We start from the raw sequence: 8,550 nt of genomic DNA, 5'->3' as shown, positions 1-8,550 counted from the left end.
AACAAGTAGAATGATGAATACATCTCTGCTTTGGGTTAAATTCAAGGATGTGTAGACATATATTATGCATTACACATTTATGCTTACATTTTATTATTTAACGACATCAGTGACCTACATTTTTTCCAACTGTCACTTGTTTTATATAAAGTTTACAAATTTTTAAATCATGTATGTGGATTTTCCTTTGTGGTTTATTTATCTATAGTTTTAATTTCCTTTCTCATTTAGTCGTGAGATAAATATTCACTTTATTTTCTTACAATTTGAGGTTTTTTTTAAATATTTAAGTCATTAATCCGTGTTAATAAAAACAGTAATGAGAACAAATTCAGGGTCAGTTAAAAACAGAAGGATCGAACGGCAAGTGCATGGGGCCAAGAACAGCTCCTCTGAAAAATGGCAGAAGCAGTTTTCCATGCCTCAAACAGGAAACGAAGAATGTGTGAGACTTAAAGAGTCTCCATTGCCGATTCCTTCTGGTCAGGACCATGGTCCTCAGAAAGAATTCAAGATATTCTATGCTGAAATGATTAACAACAATGCGATTGTGAGGAATGCAGAGGACACTGAGCAGCTCTATGGGGAAGTTCTTTTGGAAAAGGTATTCTTTCAAGAAGCCGTCCAAACATCACAATTTCAGATCCTAAACTGGTTGCTAAATGGAAAGATATGAAGACAAACATGCCTATCATCACATCAATGAAGTATCAGTGTACTGTTGAGCGGGTGGCAGAGCTGATGCGTAGACAGGGGCAGGATGAGAGAGTACAGTACGCAGAATCCTCAAGGATTACGTGAAACCGCTTGAGCGTCCCTCTGGGAAAAGGAATGAACAGGCTCAAATGCATGATAGGTTTAACTCTGGAATGGTTTCCAACATGGAAGGTACAGCGGTAGGAGAGAGGCCTTCTGTGATAACCGGGGACTCCGGAAAGTCAGGTGTTATGGGTGATCCCAGTGAGTCATAGGCTGCCTGCAGGAGGGCTCTGGCCGCGATCCACCAACAGACGGCTTTGAGGAAAGCGTGGGAGAGGACGCTTCACCTCTGCCCCAAGTATGTTCCTGCAGACACGATGCTCTCGTCCTCCCGTGTGGCCCTTACCGTGAGGACAGCAGCCAGCATTTTGGTCTCCTGCATGTTGGGGACAGAGGGCCTGACCACGAGTACATGCTGGTGCAGGAAGCCGAGTGTGCGTGAGCGAGAGGAAGGATGCCCCAAATGAGGAACTGGTGCAAAGAGACGAATCTGCAGAAGAAATCCATATAGGATCTTTGAGTATTTGCGACTCAGCCTAGAGGAGGCCTTCTTCCAGGTCTGTGCTCTGGAATGTTTAAGTATTTGCTATGACAAGGAGCCTTTAACGATAGTGAAGCTCTGGAAAGCTTTCTCTGTAGTTCAGCCCACGTTCAGGACCACCTATATGGCCTACCATTACTTCCTAAGCAAGAGATGGTGCCCAAAGTGGTGCTCAAGTACGGGACGGATTTACTGCTATGTTGGAAAGGCCCTCCGCTTACCATGCAAGCTATTCTGTCATTATTGAGCTAGTTGATGAGCATTTTGAAGGCTCTCTCTGCAGGCCTTTCAGTTAGATGTCCCTGACTGCCTTGAGCAGAGTTTCCATTAATGTCTCCAAGGAACTCATACTGTGCTCTTTCATTAAATCCTCTACCATGACTGACAAGGAAATGGAGTCACCAGAGTATATGAAAAGAATTAGAGTTCAAGAGAGAGGAGTGACCAAGACGAACTTGAACAATTCCACCTCAAATTTCTAATTTCACCAACAACTATTTATTGAGGGCTAGGTAGAAAGTTCTTTTTTTTACTGTACTCCCCCATTAATTTATAAGTTTTAAAGGGCCTCGTGCTCCCAGCACCAGACAGTGATCAGTGTTTTTAAAGATCAATTACACAGAGGAGGAGAAACAGTCCTGTGCTGGGCCTGCAGATTCTGCCCTTGCATTGGCCTCTTCCAATCCCGAGCCTCTGCCTCTGGCCTCAGTCTGTGCCCTCCTCAGTCACTGGGGATGTTGGGATAATGAGTAGATGAATCCTGAGAGGACTCTTCCAACAGCAGGGACATTTTTTCTCTGATTTTACCTGAAGATTATAGTAGTTTACATTTATACAGTACAGTTTATGAAGCACTTTCATGCACAAGCATCTCTCGTTACTTACATCTAAGCTGTTCCCAAAAGAGTGTTAGCAGATTTAGCAATTACAAGATCTATGTTCCATTATTTTAAGTTGAAAAAATTGTTATATGTCTCAGCTTATCCAAGAACTTTGACCAATAGCTCAAAACATTTAAAAATCTCTTTAATATCTACTGAGGATTTCTGTATCACAAAGTCTTTAAAACATCACTTACCTAATTAATTCTCAAATGAACTCATTCGTAGGCATGTTTATGTACAGAACACAACCATATTGTACAATATTAGATAAACATAGCTTCACTGAACTTGTTATAACAGTGAGTGGTGAAATAATGTTTGGAGACATAATGAAAGCAATTAACATTTAGCAAAATATTAAAAAGTCTTTGTTTAATTGGTGAAAAAGAAAAAACAGAAGGATTATCTACAATTTTGCCACTTTCTGAAGAAATATAAATTTTCAAGTTGGCTCATGAAGGATTAGAAAATGTAAAAAAGCCAAAGATTAAGGGAGCCCCTTTTAGCTTTCAATCAACAAATTCTTCAAATATTATTAAATTAATGGTTTGTGAAGAATATATAGCATGTTAGGCACCAGTGGATGTGTAAACTGCTACAAACTTTCAGAACAGCAAATTGGCAATATAAATCATGAACCATAAAATCTTCCACACCGATAATTCTATTTCCAGGAAGCTATACTACTAAATAATCTCAAATTTAAATGATGACTTATGAACCAAAATATTAATTGTCCCATTAATAATAATACTGAAGAGTTGGATGAAATTTAAATGTTCAACACTGGGAAGATGACTCAGTAAATTGCAGTATATATGAGGGAGGAAATATGAGATAGATTTCAAAATTGATTTTACTAAAAATGTTAATGCCATGCTCAAGATTTATTGAAAAATCTATGATATACAATTATATGTATAGTATTATCCTTTTAAATAAAAGGTATAACATTTATAATTTTTAGTTAATACACAAATATACTTAATGCACAAACATACTTACATAGAAAAATTGATACAAGAAAATGCACTAAAATGAGAGTAGTAATTGCCCCTCAGAGGAAAAATTGATGTATAGGTTTTTTACCTTCTTTCACTTTTCTTTCTCTTCCATGATAATACCCATCAAGTTATTTCATTCTTCATTACAGTAGCTAACTCTGAGTCCTAACTAACACAGTGATTTTGAGACTGACTTTCTCTTTAACAAAATGGAAAATGATCCTTTAACAACAATTTATAAAAGTGTTAAATGATCTTGGAGGGTCCCTCTAGCTTTACCAAAAGAATTTTTTTCCCATAAAAAGTGAAAAGTCTCAATCCTGAATGGCACCCTGTTATAATTTAGAAAGTGCTATGGTGGGTTAATTTACTATCGCACAGCCCAGAAATGATCTCATTGACAGAGATGCCAAGGCACCATTCTGTTCTTTGATCAACCCCATATGATTTCCCCAACATATTAGCCATATTTTCCAAAGATCCTACCTTAATTTACTAACTCATTATGGACTTAGAGGAACGTAAAATGTGGATTCAATTGTTTCCCTGAACATTTAAGAAATGCACCAACAGCATTTCTTACAAATTTTTTTTGTTCTATCAACAATGTTACTTTGTCATAAATTAATGAGTTTGGTGCTTCTCTTTCAATTGTGTGTGGGAGGGAGAGAGATTCGTAATGATATTCACACTATAAATTGTAATACACAGCTACCCTTTTTGTAACTGTAAAGTCTGAGTCATTTTAGTGATGGAGAAGACGGATATGACAGGTTTGTGGGAAAGGGTGAGCCAACAGCCCATCTGAACACCAACTGTTGAGTGCCCATTCCCCCAGAAGTCATTGGATTTCTGGGAAGCAGCTTCCTAGACTTTAGTGTCCTCAATTAAAGATTAGACAGTTACGGCTTTTCTCTCTGTCTATTGAGGGTAGAGTACAAAAATAATTTCACTCAAAAGCCTTACTTAATGGCAGTGACATAAAGTGAGAGAGTTTTTAACATGCTTTCTCCACAAATCACCTACAGTTCCAGTTTCCCATTGTTAGGGGATCTTGGGGGTATTGCTTTTCTGGCTGTAAATCTGTGGCTGGTGGTACCTTTGCCCAAGTTTTTCTTGGGCCCACTGGGCTTGTTCCACCCACTTGGCATGGCAGGCTGCACTTGGCTCATGCGACCAGCCTGGATCCCACACCGTCAAGGAGAGTGTGAGTCAGGTGTGGAGGAGTGAGGGATGTGTGAGCAAGTATGGGATCCTGCCACTACACAGTCAGATACACCAGCTGCTGCTGCAGCATGGGCATCTCCAGGTGCCGGCTCTCTCTGGGAGGCTGTGGCTGGACCAGGTGCACTGCAAGCAGCTTCCCCAGCTGGTACTGGGGAACATGGTGGTGCCTGGAAGTTTAGAGATGCTAGGAACTGCAGGGCCCCAAAGAGGGAATCATTACTCTGGCTTGGGGAGCTCCCAGGTCTGGGGTCCTCAAAGGGCTGCAGCTGTTCTCTCCTTCTCTTCACTGGCAATGTGGCAAGCAAGAAGTATGTTTTAGCCCTGTTTTGGTTACAGCTCATTTAGCCTATCCATTAAGCGGGTTCCACATTATTGTCCTGCAACCAGGAAGAATGAGATATGCAGACAAGTGGAGGGTGAGTAAGATGAAGGGGAGATTTATTGAGTGATAGAACAGCTCAGAGGAGACCCACAGGGGGCAGCTCCCTTCCACAGCCAGTGTGTCCAGCTGAGAGGGTAGCTCCTCCACAGCTGGTTGTCCTGTCGTCTGCTCTGCCCTGGCTGAGCCTGAGGTTTTTATAGGCCTCAGAGGGGAGAAAGTGTATGCCAGTTGGTCCATGGGTGACCATGGGTGGGACTGGAAAGGGCACTGCAAGTTCCCACTCCATTCTGTAATACTGGCAGCCCCGCCCCCACCCTTCAGGCCCTCCATGGTGTGAAGGTAGGCCCTCACCACGACCCACTGCCTTCCACCCAAGAGCCTGTCTGCCTCCTGCAACTGTTCATGGCGCCCAGGCTGCTCGCACCAAGAGGTACTTTTAAGCCAGTGCTGAGCCACCCTCAGCCCCCAAGCCTCGGCTTCCCTCCCCTCTCCCAACCCCACCACTCATCAGCACCCAAAGTCTGGAGAGGGCCAAGGCAGCAGTGGGTTGGTGTGTCAGTGCTGCCCAAAGGATGCACACACCCCACTGAGCTGTGACAGCTCCCCAGGTTGCCCCAAGATCAGAGTGGGCGCCAGGAGTGGGGAGAGTCCAGGGAGTGGGAGCAGATACTCCTGAGCCTGTGGGGGAAAGGGGAGACCTGCCCAGGCCCTTAAGGGTGTAGACTGCAGAGATGCCAGGTCCTGTACCTGGGAGGGCAGGGCTCCTGCCAGCTTCGTGGAGCCTGTAGGCAGCCCCAGCTGTGCCTCCTCGCAGCCTGGGGTGTGTGCTCAAGGTCCACACTGGGCCTTTCTCTGCATGCCCCTCTGTGCCTGACCTCACTGCTCCCCAACTGGCAGTGGCTCGGCCCAGCCACACTGAGGCAGCCCCCCAGGGCAACCGGCTCTGGAAGTGCTCCACTTGTCTCTGACTCCCGCCGGTTCCGTGGAGTGCGGCACCATCCTGGGCCCAGTTCTGCCTCCTCCCTGTGCCAGCCCCACAGCAGTGTCAGGTGAGAGGGGTGACATGGGCCAGGATCCAGAGTGGCAGAGGCTCTGGGTCTGGGGCAGCAGTGTGAGGGTGGGGGCGGTGCAGCCAGCTGCCTTGGGGGTGCAGGGCACAGTGTTCCCACTGCCACTACTGCTGCTCCTGTAACCACTCCCTCTGCCACTGCTCACACCTCCCCACTGCAGCCATTGGTGGCAGCGGCCGCTCTAGATGGCCCGTCACTGCCATCACCATCTTGCTTCCATGTCTCCCACATCTAAACCTGAGACATCTCTGCAGCCCCCAGCCCCTGAAATAAGTTTTGCAGTTCTCTGGGGTTTTATGTTCCTCATATTCATCCCATTTACTAAACTTCCTGCTTCAAGTGCTTTTCCCTAGTTGCTGGCCCCCTCTCTACATGAAGCTGTTCTTGATTATCATGATAGTTATAGGTTTTGTTTATCTTTTTAATAAATACTTATTCTCTGTCATTTCTAAGGATTTAAGTTCTAAGAAGTGATGATACTTTAATAAAAATAATTAAAATCATCTTCCAAATGTACCTTAGATCATTTTATTCAGTTTTAAAATCCCTTAATTCTAGAAAATATTGTTATACTTACAAACCTTGGGGAAAATTTTTTGGAAAATACATTTAGTTCTAAAGGTCATTTTAGTAAGGAAGATGGTTCTCCAATCTTCTTTTTATATTTTCTGTATGTGTTTTATAAAAGTCAGATATGCTTATTGACACATATTTCAAAATTCTGGTTTTGTTGCTAAATCAGTTATACAATTTGTAAGGTGCTTACTAATGTTTACTTCATTGTCATGGGTTTCCAGTAATTGAATTGTGTAGTATTTAATTTCTTGTAGGTTTTACATTTTTTCTTTTACTTTTTAATATTTCCCATTACATTGGCTAAGATTTCCAGGAAGAAAATTATAAATTGATTATACTTGTAGATTTTGTATCTAATTGAGTTGAGCTAAATTTCAAAATTGCTATTTGTTTTCTATCAATTTATTCTAACACTTTAAACAAGTCTTGATTGATAACTACTTTGCTCAATTATTAAGGCAAAAAAATGTGAAAAGCTCTGAGACTTTTATATCATTGTTACAGAATACATGAATTATTATTATATGATTTGTGTAATTTAATTATTTTTAATGAAAAATTTTCTCTCTGATATTAATATTTTCCTTTTTCTGACATTAGCGTAGACATTTTAACCTCTGTAGGTTGTTTTGTTTACATTCTTGTTAAACTTTTACCAGTCCTTTTTTCATTTTTCAGATTTTCACAATGAGTAACAGGGTTATACCCATTCTATTTTGAAATAATGTATTTATTTTATTTTACATTTTGCTTGCCAAACCTCAAAGTTTTTACTTTTCTTTTCTTTTTTTTTTTAGATAGAGTTTCACTCTTGTTGCCCAGGTTGGAGTGCAATCGCACAATCTCGGCTCATCGCAACCTCCACTTCCTGGGTTCAAGCAATTCTCCTGCCTCAGTCTCCCGAGTAGCTGGGATTACAGCCATGTACCACCACGCCCAGCTAATTTTGTATTTTCAGTAGAGACAGGGTTTGTCCATGGTGGTCAGGCTGGTCTCAAACTCCCGACCTCAGGTGATCCACCCACCTCGGCCTCTCAAAGTGCTGGGATTACAAGGGTGAGCCACCGCACGGGGCCGAGGTTTTACTTTTCTACTAGTGACTTTGACATTTAGATTTGCTTTAATAACTGATATATGTCTTAATTCAGTTATGTAATTTATGCACTTTTATGTATCATGCTGTTTCTTTAATTTTGCTATGTGGCCTACTTTCCTGTTATGTTTTTCTTTCTGTTACTTAAAATGTATGAACTCTTTTCTTTAAGATATTTTTATACCCATGTGTGTTTAAATTGTGGTATAACTCATCTTTATTTGACTATCAATGCCAAGCCTGGAATAGTATCTATTGATTCCCCTGATGTGAGATGAAATTAGCACATTCATTTCCTGCTATCATTGAACCACCAGATTTTTGTGTGGCTACATTTAAAATAAATGAGAAATAAAAGGAATAAAAATACTAATTCAAATATAATTTGAAAAAATTTCTTGATGAGGTTGAGGAGAATGGTCAAATGCATGGCATACAAAATCATTTCTGTAAATGTCTCACCTGCATATTTTTCCTCTCGTAATTATTTTTTTGAAATGGAGTCTTGCTCTGTTGCCCAGGCTGGAGTTCAGTGGCATAATGTCAGCTCACTGCAACCTCTGCCTCCAGGGTTCAAGCAATTCTCCCACTTCAGCCTCCTGAGTAGCTGAGACTACAGGTGTGCGCCACAAGGCCCGGCTCATTTTCATATTTTTAGTAGAGATGGGGTTTCACCATGTTGGCCAGGCAGATCTTGAACTCTTGATCTCAGGTGATCCGTCTGCTTCAGCCTCCCGAAGTGCTGGGATTACAGGCATGAGGCACCATGCCCGGCCTCCTCTCATAATTATATTCGCTATGCCCAGTTGTGACTTTTCTATGTTGTTCTCTCTCCCGGATAAAGTAGTTCTTCTTTTTCCTTTATCATTCTCTCTACTCTCTTTCCCGCTTTTCTCTCTCTGCTCTTCCTTTCCCCAGCATTTTCCCAGTCAGGCCTGTTCCTCTTTTCCTTCTCAACAACTGGATCAGCCCCTTCCAGTTATTTAACTGAGACATTTTTCCTCTCTCACCTTC

At 42.0% G+C, this 8,550-nt stretch overlaps 1 pseudogene; it reads left to right on the top strand.

Annotated features, from left to right (window-relative positions):
- The first annotated feature begins 399 nt into the window (after positions 1–399).
- LOC126954768 (tRNA-splicing endonuclease subunit Sen2-like) lies at positions 400–8,252 on the top strand (annotated as a pseudogene).
- The last annotated feature ends 298 nt before the right edge of the window (positions 8,253–8,550 follow it).

This window comes from Macaca thibetana, chromosome 5 (genome assembly GCF_024542745.1).
Source record: "Macaca thibetana thibetana isolate TM-01 chromosome 5, ASM2454274v1, whole genome shotgun sequence".
Taxonomy (NCBI): Eukaryota; Metazoa; Chordata; class Mammalia; order Primates; family Cercopithecidae; genus Macaca; species Macaca thibetana.
This window is presented reverse-complemented; position numbering and strand designations above follow the sequence as displayed.